An 11220-nucleotide genomic window follows, 5' to 3' on the forward strand; every position below is an offset into this window, starting at 1 on the left:
AATCACCTGTTGGTAAAGTCTCCAAACACATTCCAAAGGAGGAAAACACAGGAGAAGCAAATGAGATAAGAATTGTTTTCCTTTTTCTCTGAGGCTTCTCAGCTTCCAGGAGAAAAATCCTGGGCGGAGAGATTTTTCAGAGAATGTGAATGCCACAGACTAAGATACATAGGATAAATACATGTTTTTGTTGGTTTTACTGACCAACGAGCACCCTTACCAAAAACACTTTTGACACTAAAGATGTTAATCTGTGATTGCATTTAGGCTTCATCATGAAGAAGTGTCTCCACAGGCAGTAGGATCGACACCTTGCACAAGAGGGAATTGTCAAAACAGGGATTTCCCTGTAGGAAAATGGGAGTATGCACAAATAGAGAATACACTGATTTTTATTCTGTTTTAGGGTAAAAATATTACAATCATCCTGTGGCTTTTCTAAAGTTGTTTAAGCTGCTTAATTTCAGACCAAGGAAAATAAAAAAAAATAAAATAAAATAAAATAAAATAAAATAAAATAAAATAAAATAAAATAAAATAAAATAAAATAAAATAATATTTAAAAAAAAACCATGAAAAAACAGAAAAGAAACTCAACTTTTGCCTAAATACATGTACATTACACACACATAGACACACACACACACACACTAATTTGGTGTAAGGAAGCGAGAAGATTTTGACACCTTTTATTGGGAGCATATGCTATATTTGCCGTTAGCATTTCAGGACCTTTTTTTATAGCTGGATAAGAATGGGCTGGCAGAAACATAAATGAGAATCCAACTCCATACCTGTCTGAACAAATTTCTTGCACTAATGGGTTGAATTACAGGAGATGATCTTGTTGCCATATGTGCGTTTTGCTGCTCTTAACCATATGGCTTTACTGCTAAGCAAAATATTTCTAGATTTCTATTTTTTTCATACTCAAGCTGGGACAAATGTCAGCTTTTTGAAATTTTTCCCACATTGAGAATCAGGGAAAAATTATATTAAAGCAGTTAAAATATTTCCTTTATGTCTCAGACTTTCAAAAAAGTTTACAGTAAATTTCTCTAGCTTACTAAGCAATCAGTTATTTCATGCTGGAAATAGTGATAGTTTTTATACAGCTAAGTTCAGAACAGACTGATAATTTATCAGGTTTTTTGAAAAGTTTGAGTTTGAATGAATCAATATATTTAGCAAATAAGTGCCATTTCAGTTGAAAACTTTTTTGAGTCATGTCAAATAAACATAATGCATGTTTTATGATTAGAAGGGAAGCCAAAAAGCTTTTCCTTAGTGCAGGAAGTGACTTAGGGAAATGTGAAAGTAGGAGAGGGAAGGTAGCCAGAGGTATATTTTGTATAGGATCAGAGGATTCAAATCAGGCATGGATCAGGACAAAACGAAAAAGCAAATAAAATAAGCTAACAAATTTAGGAATGTCAAAGCAGAAAACACAAAAGAAAAGGAGCTCTGGTAAGGACTGTGACTTTACCTGTGGCTAAGAGAGAAAATATGAAGTCTGTACTTTGTCACTAAGCTACCTATGACTTAAGCAAATTGCTGCCCTTATTTTGGATTTCAGTCATAAAACCATATGGTCATAAGAGAGCATTGAAATGGGCCACATGGGTGGTAATGGCAACTAACTGCATGCCTTGTGTGTCTCTTAGTTTAGTTTCAACCAAAAGGGTCAGCTTCACAGATCCTTAATCTAGCCCATGATTTGAGCCAAACTGGTATAAAGAGCCAGGGACAGATCTGTTTCAGCAGCACACTTATGAGCTGGGAGTGAAATGCTGAAGCACCACATCCTTGTGATAGAGGCAGTCAGAGCATCTCCCCTTTGAAATTACTTCCTAAATGGAGGGAGAAACAACAGAGACCTAGATAGAAGAGTGGCAGCTTTCTTTTAGCATTTTCCCACCAATGTTTATCTCTCAACACAATAAAATATAAGTGATTCTTCATCTTTCCTTTGATCATAGACAAAAAAAAGAGATCAAGACCACTGATTACCTGAAGGGGATGGTGAAAAAATGCAGAAATTATGTCCACCACATTGCAAGGCAGAAATACTGTTTCTCTACCACATTTTGGGGCAGAATGCAGCAAGAACTCCTCCTCTCCAGCAACCATGGCTAGGAAGCATGTTCTCCAGCTATATGACCAAACACTGTGAACAATTTTCCTGGTTCTTTCTATTCCACGTTAAGAAAGAAAACACCTGGGATGCTCATCTTGCCAGAGCTAAAGGGGCAGAGAGAGCCTACTCTCTGTTTTTTTAGGAAGTCTTCCTGATAAGCCCTTAGTCAACTCATAAAGAGAGATCTTATTCTGCTTAAAAATGCAACATGGATCTAAAAGCAGATTAATTCTCTGTATTAGTAAGAGAGAAGATATGGGCAATTATTGCTTATTTCATAAGCATTTTAGGTTTTAAGAAATCAATTAATGCCAAGCTAATGCACGTCTTCCCTGATGTTTTTAAAGGTCACCCACCCTTTTCTTTCAAAGATCAAAAGCATGAACTAATATCATAGTAAATGTTCAAGCCTGCAAAGTGTCCCTCCTCCGTGACATGACTTAGGTGTTTGTTCCTTTCTGTGCTTTGATCTTTTCCCAGTAGCATGCAGGCACTGTAACCTTTAAGTCTGAATTGAACTTGCAAACTCCTAATGACTGAGCAGGTTCAAAACTGAACAGAAGTAGTCTTTTCCATTCATTGCTAGTAGGAATAGAGGAGTCTTTCAGAGTTACATTGTCAGCATGAAAGAAGTTGCCTATGAGTATTTACCTTCAAATTAAAGAGAATTTTCTACAGCTTCTGCTAAAGATGAATTTTACCCAGTTTCATGATGAGGCTGCTCTCACAGAAAGCACAGTTTTAGTCAGCATCGGTCAGGAAAGAGAAATATTAGATGAATCCTTCAATGGCAACAGGAATTTACCCCCTTTTTTGCCTAGCATGACAGTAAATATGCTCATGAAGCATGTTTTAGAAAAAGACCATTGTTGCCCAAAACCATAAGCTAAGAATTTAGGGAAGAATTTAAAAGGAGGCTAGGAGCTGATGCAATTTGGCCATTACTACCTCTGTCAGATTTTGGAGCATTATAATCTCTAGTGAGGCTCTTGTGTCAGTCTGCTGCAATAGCAACAATCTTGTCTCCTTCTACATCAATCGACTCATACTGACCATTTGCTCACTACATTTCCAAATCAAAATTTGTGTTAGATGGAAAAAAACCAAAACATTAATATTAGATGGTTTTTGTAAACAGTTGTATTTTTGTGCAGGTGTGGACTAAGATGTTTTATTCTTCCTTGGGATGAAAAATTACTGAATGATGACAACTCAAATGTCAGTCTGCTCAAGTCATACTTTTAGTATGTGCAAAAGCTTGTTACAAACAGACCAGTGTTTTCTCCTAGAATTTAGAAGTATGATTTTACTTATGATTCCGTGCAAAGACAGTGACTCAATTCCTAGGGGTCTTTTTATTATGTGGGTAGAAGGCTAGGTACTAAATATCCCCCTTTATTATAACATTACAGATTTAGTTATTTAAGAGCAAAACAGTGAGCCACTAAAAAACAGATTTCTCAGAGACTAGAATGAGCAGTAAATCCCTGTTAAATTTAGCTTTATTTTTCACAATTCTACCCATTATTAAAATCTCTTTTCAAGTCTGTGAATTGATTTGAAGCAGAACTCTGTGGATATCCGATATACCCTCTCCAGGGGAATTCAGAGATTGCAGCACATTCTGAAAGAGCAATGAACTTACTGGCCTTTTCCACGATGTCAAAAGAAATTCCTGTCCTAGACAGATAGCAGCCATATCTCAGTAAGAGAAGAGATTGAGAACTGCTGTTTTGTTCTGGGATGGTTAATTTGGGTTTCTTATTCAATTTCCTTTTTAGTGGGGATGAACTGTGCTTCTAGTCAAATTTTACAGACAAAAATTGAAAAAAAGCTTTTTATTCACTGCGTGTATATTTGTGTACTTGAAATCCCCTTCCCATTAAATTTGTATATGCAATGTCAGACAAAAAGGACACTTAGAGTGCAAGAAATTATTTTATCTTGGCACATGATCACATGAGTATGCAGGAAGTGTTTTTAGCATACTTCTTTTTCTTCTTGCTTTGTTTCAATCTACCTTTTTTTTTTTTTTGCATTTTTACTATTAATTTACCTCCAATTTAAGAAATAGTAATTTTTTTTAAATAGTACTCTGCAAAGGGCACCAACATATGCAGAATTTGCCCAGAAACCATTTTACCCAAAGTGGCTGATAACCACAAATTGTTTTTCTGACTTTGAAGTATTATGGAAAAAATAACAGTCCTCTTGTTGCTCAGGCAGCCAGCATGCTGCACTAAAGCTAAAATATTACTTGAGGTTTGGTTATCAGAAAGGAGAAAACTTTGATTCTCAAAGTCAGGAGTAGATGAGTGCACATCATAACAATGTTATGACCATTTAATCGTTTTTCCATAAGAAAAGATTAAAATGCCTTAGTTATGCTAGATTAAATGCTCATTCAATAATTGCAATGGACAGTATGCTTTCAGAGTAGGAGAATTAAATTAAAAGAAAGACAACTACAGAAAATGTACTAGTGGTAGAATTAGACAATGTTTCATCAGTCCCTGATGTCTCTACAGTAATGAACCTGTCAAAAGATAATAATATTTTAGTGAAAGGTGTGATTGGATGAGTCACATTATTTATTAACTGTTACCCTAAAATATCACTTTTGTCTTATTATTAAAGAATGGTTAGAGGGCAGCAGGGATGCCTGACATAAAGCATTAAAACACGGATTATGGCTATAACAGGCCATGAAGTGTATATGCTGTGCTGTAAACTCTGTAGCACAACTGGCTAATATCTGATGCCTCAGAGCATTCGAGGAACTATAAACTGGCAGACTTTGTGCAAGGGCTTTGGATTGGTCTGCTAATTCCGTAGTGTATTTAGCTACCTTCCTGGAGCTACCCTTGTCAAAACATCTTAACAGTCCAGTGGATACAACCTTGGATTCTAAATTTGATTTTCAAGGAATTGCAATGAAACACTTCTTTTTTTTTGTTGGTTTGAGTTTTTTTAATTATGGTGGTAATGGTAGTAGGCAGGAGGGTGTTATGCAGAAAGGAACTACACAGCAGCAGCAAACTCAGCAGAAAGTCACTGGTCAGAGATCACAATAAGCTCTCTGGTATTCCCACATCACATGCATTTTATTGCAAGTCCAGCCTAGGTCATCTACTTGTATAGTAAAGAGGGCATCTCTACAAGTCCGCTATACAAGGTAATGGAGAGGGGAAAATTCCACAGCGGTGTTATGGATGAGAGCAAAAGAGCTATTATGAGATGGGAAGGATGTGGCTCCCATAATGAGGAGGCCATATCTAAACCACAAATAGTACGTACACAGAAAGTTTCACTCAAAACTCTCCTTTCTTTGATTTTGTTAAAGCAACAGGAGTGAAAAATCATGAGTCCAGACTTCTGCAGCAACGCCTGACATTTTTACCAAAAAAAAAAAGGAAGGCAAAACTAATTTTGCATTTTTTTAATCCATATTTCCTTGGCCAAGCTCAGGATCAACAATTACAAAATTCTGCCAAATTATATTGCCCTGTAGCAGTTGCTGGTAGCTCAGAATAGTCTTTCCTGTGGCTGTTAGACCATGCCACACAGATAAAATGCCAGATGTGGCATTGTATAAAGTAGCTTTTAAACAGCAAATGTACAACCTTTAACTAAGTATATGAGCTTGCCTAAAACTTGGCCTCAACTTCATTCTCAAACAAAATCTTCAAACTTCATTCTCAAAACAAAATGTATCTTGCACTTCCAGAAACTGTTCTGAGAGAAGATGAAAAGTTACCAATTATATACCAAGAAAAAGCTAGCCTTGTGGAAAGAGAAAAAGCTATTTAAAGTGAACCCATTCATTGATAAAAATGCAATTACTCCTGTTAGATGCAACTTGATCCAAAGTGCTAAGTGTGGGGTTAAATCCCTCCTGTTCCTTGAAATACAAATCTTTCAATAAAGCAGGGGCAGCAACAAGGTTTTGACTTTTCCCATTACTTACATAAGAACTTCTGTTAAATACATTAATTCAGGGCATAATAATGCAACAATCATGGATAACATCAAACCGGCAAAGTCCTGCAAGTACATCTCAATTTTTATGTTTTGTTAGAAAGGTTACTCATGAACAAACTAAGATGAATGACACACTGGGGCAGATACCAGGAGTGTGCACATCACCTGAGCTTCATCAGCATCACTGAACCTCAGTACACCCTCTTGCAGATGGGGCCTTCAGGGCTCCTAGAGACACACAACACACGTGCACATACACACCCATGTGGAAAGATTAAATCCCACAGAGTGTGTATTTACACACATAATTCTCATGCTTTAATACTGAGCAAATTCCACCAGCTCTTTCAAAATGAATGTTATCAAGACCAAAGCAGATGCTGAGCTGCTGAGAAAACCCAAACACGGGAGCTAAAGCTACATCCTTTTTTGGTTAAATACACAAACGTTTTTCCTGGTTTCCTTTCTGTGAAAAACTGAAATCCTGAAAGTCTTCCTGAGCTGGTTCACACTTTTGAAATTGTAGCTGAATCAGTACCCTGGTACCAGGTTCCTGCCATACTCATAATGATCATGAAGATCTTTCCCATGACAAACCAAGGCTCATTGCTGCTGGAGAAATGATGTCAAATATTTTTTACTGTTTGACACTTTCAAGGATGATTACTGCCAACCTAATATGCAAATGGGAGTATCAGAAATACGCAGATTACACATATTTAAACTCTAATACAGGATTATATGAGAGCACTTACTGTTGCAGTGTTTGCCATTGACACAACTTCATTGAGATAACTTGGCTGTAGCAACCAAGGACAACACACATACCATAAAGCCCAGTTTCACAGGAGGGGAGGAGAATGCACATAAGCAAAGCAAATTTGTGATTTAATGCAAAGCTGAATGAACCGTTGTCCAGAACAAATACACACCACAAAACACAGACAGTCAACATGTCCTGAGACATCCCCAGATACACTACAAATCATTCATGACAGGAATTGGAGGTGTCTGAGATGGTTTGTGCAAGGGCTGTTAAACACCTTATTTGCACCTTTATGGTTAGCAATTAGACATTGTAAATACCTATCTAATACCCCCATACATACCTCTACACAATGACAAGAATGCTCTTGTCCCAAAGAAGGCATGGACCACACAGTATCCTTTGGAAACACAAGCTTCAATGGAACAGAAGATAGCCTACTGTTCAGGTTTCTAGAAAAGCAGTTTAAAAAAAAAAGGCAGAGGAAAGATTTGTTTTCAGCTCACAATAGAAGCACTATTTGTAAAATGGCAAAGCAAGAGTTAATCTAATTCCCTAAAGCTCCTTATAAAATGACAGCTCTTAAAAGGGTTGTACCTACACTTATAGCTAACTATGCAAGTTGGCAAGGAAGTGGAGAATCAGGCCCACTTGACTCTAATCCTACTGAGTAAAATATGTATTTGTACATTAATCAGAGTGTGCACAGAAATACCTATATAACAATACATAAGGAAATGAACGGATTAAAGCACAGAAAACTCCAGATGCTGGAAAAGATTTTGCGTTCTTATTTTTAGCAGTCAGCATCAGCAAGATTGTTTTTCAAAGGAAAGAGAGAAACTGGCTTCACAAAGACACTTGCATTTCAGGTCAGCGGTACTTAGGCAGTATTTCTGTTCCCAGATGGCTTCCTGAGTATATTTATAAGATGCAGAAAAAAAAGAACCTGCAAATTTTTCCGCACTCACTGCATTTTAATCTGGACAAGGGATTAAAGGGAGGTGCTTCCCATTGCTTGCATAACAGTCACTAACACACTTCAAATGCCCATGACTGTCTGAACAATTTCCATTCCAAAAGGACAGAAGATACTTGGCCCTTGAAGCCCTGCTACAGGAACCACAGAAAACCAAAGGATGCACATCAGTACCAAGGATCAGACGCAAGTTATTGCCACTCTCTGTTATTTACTCCTGAAATTCTTTGCACAAGCAACAACAATGTACAATGATCTGATAAACAGTACTGCTTTTTTTTGTCTTTCAAGGTCAGTTCCAAGAAACCCTTGCTAGAATCAGCTAATTAATTTCTGGCCTCTTTAACTACAGGGTATTTGAAGCCACATGTTATGAATCATTTTCAGTTGAGATATTAAAATCAGATTACAACAGAAAAGCCTTGTAAATATTTGCCTTCAAATGAGGCTAAGAATAAATATATATTCAGTAATTCATCCATATTTAGCAGATATTAAAGAGACAAAGCATAGCTTTAAATTCACTTATCATTTTATACAAAGAGGGGAAATATGAAACTTGGCTTGATTAGCTTGTTTCTTCCTATGCTTTGTAATACCTTATTAAAATTTGAACTTTGAAATTGATATTATCAGTCAAATAATGTCAGCAGAAATATTTAATCTGTGGTTAGAGCTTTATTAATAGAACTTTTATTTGAAGGGTTTTATGTCCAAAGAGGAAAAAAATAATAAAAAGAAAGCCTGAAATGGACTTGGATGGTTGATTTGACTACACTGATCTCATTTTGAAACCCTACATAACATGCTGCTAAAGAAAAATCTCTAAATCTAGCTTCCCACATACACACACTTTAGACTTCCAAGACTACAGAGTCCTCACTCAGTGACCTGTTCCTTTTTGACTGGCAGGTATTCAGGTCTTCATGCGACACAGGGTACAACAGGCAAAAAAAGACTGTTGAGCTCACTGGAAAGGACTCATAAAAGACATTTTCTCTCTTTCTCCCTCCTGATAATATTTTAACCGTTAAAGAATGTCTATACAGTATAGAAGAGAAATAGGGAAATGATTGCTTCTTGTCTGGTTTTGACAAATGAGTAGTATTAACTTATAAAATAAATTTTTAGACCTCTGATAGACCAAACCCCAAAATTAAATATAATTATTCTGACAAAAATGAGAATGACATTGCAGAGCCTCCAAGGGTGACATTACAAATAAAAATCACTTCAGAATTTTGCTTATAGAGGAGCCACATTTATGGAAATCTGAGTGACTGTCATTCATAGTATTCCATTTTGTGCTATAGCAATGACATTGGAAATAGATTTCAGTTTCTCTGTAAAGTATCTTTTTATCTCCACTGACACATGCACCAAATACTGCAGAACGTAACCTATAAAGAAATATATATGAGAAATAGAATCATTGAGTCTTGCTCAGTGTTATTGTTTTTCCAGCAAATATTCCAGTTGTCAGCCCTGTCAGTTATAAATTTGCAAGGATGGGATTTATCTTGAAAATAGAGGAAAGAGAAAGAGACAGAGAGGAAGGAAGGAAGGAAGGAAGGAAGGAAGGAAGGAAGGAAGGAAGGAAGGAAGGAAGGAAGGAAGGAAGGAAGGAAGGAAATGGCAGGGAATAAAATGTTGATTTCATAGGAAGCCTGATTTCTAAAGTGTTGAATAATCTTAAACTTATAATTTGAAAAATGTAATGCCTCTATTCATCACTTTGTTACCACCAGAGTCTTCCTTATGTAAGAACAAAATAGAAGAATTCTGCATGTAGTCAAAAAGATCCCCACTAACATACCAGACTTTCTTTTTGTCACACATACATAGGTCCAGATATTTTATTCATACAAAAACTACAGGTCATAGCTCTTAGGAACAAAGAGGGAAAAGATAATGCTCACCACTTCATCATGCTTTTATCAAGTTGAGTACAAAGTCTAAAACCTAGAGGCACTTGCAAAGAGCTGAGCATCCTTCCTCAAAACTAAAGACCAAACAAAAGGCATTTCAGGTCTCTACCTCCCTGTTGATTTGTGAATGTCTGCCTTTGATAATGCTCCATTATACCAGTAGAGGTTATGGCATTATCCACTGTGAGCAGTTCATGAAGACAGACACTAAAAAGAGGACTTTCATTCTCTATTCAATGTTTTCTTTCATAATGAAATTTATGAATGTGTTAGAAATCACTCTATAGTAGCAGGGTGAAACACATTGTTTCACTCCTGAAAACTTGACTAAAATCACACAGCTACAATTGAATTTCTGTACATAGCAAAGGGCACTAAATAAATTGCTTTCCCAGGACTATGAAAGTAACAGTGAGAATGGGGAAGAAGGGTGCTTATTACAAACATGAAATATTAAAAGAAGTTATATAATCACCAAAGTTTGTAACAGGGACTCTGCTGCTGGTGCTGTTTTACAACCAGTTTGCAGAAAATCTCCACGTCCAATGCTCTTCCTGGCACTGCTCCTTTCACCCCTCAACCTCATCCACTGGTGCTGGGTGCCATCCAAGGCAGGAGGATCACTTGCCATCTGTGGCAACCCTCAGGAGACCTCAATAGATAATTGTAGAAATTCACTTGGATTTTTATTTCAAGCAGCATTAATGCTTAGTCCCTTTTCTAACCTTCCCAAAAAATCTTTATTCAGGTACAGACAAAAAAGAAATATCAGAAACAATAATACAGTTCCTCAACCACTGACCAGAGGCAGAAGTTTTGGGTCCTACTGTGCCTCAATTTACAGAGACAACTTTTCATGCCAAACAAGAAAAATTATAGAAAATTCAGGAGTGAAGGTTTCTGCTTTGTGCTACTTCAGCCCCAGTCTGTTTTCTTTTTGGTTTGGAGATTTTTTTTTCCCTTTTTGGAGCATAACAGATGCTACTCTTTGTAGCTTTTATCCTGCAGAATTTCTTTGTCAAGACAAAGTTAGTGCTCACACTTTCTTAGTAGACCTTAGCCATGTGACATTACTAGTATGCTAATGCAAGCTTTGATATTTTAGTAGTTTTATAACTGAAAAAAATGCTATCAGATTTGAGATTAGTCACAAACAAAAGGGCTGATAGCTGTTACATGGGATCAACTTTCTTTTAAAAGCATATATTGCTAATTAATATAGCAGAAATATTTAGATATTATTTGGTTTATCTTAATATTATCTTAATATTCACAACTTACATTTTATTGTAGGAGAATTTGGAAACAACAGTGACATTAAATGGAAGATTGTCAGAGAGAACCACAGAATTTGTGTCACTGGTCTGCAGAAGTTCTTCTCCAGAAAGTAACAGGAATTTTTCAGAGTCCTGCATCAAATTGGTAGTAA

The sequence above is a fragment of the Passer montanus genome, unplaced genomic scaffold (genome assembly GCF_014805655.1).
Source record: "Passer montanus isolate IOZ18808 unplaced genomic scaffold, ASM1480565v1 scaffold3, whole genome shotgun sequence".
In the NCBI taxonomy this organism is placed as follows: Eukaryota; Metazoa; Chordata; class Aves; order Passeriformes; family Passeridae; genus Passer; species Passer montanus.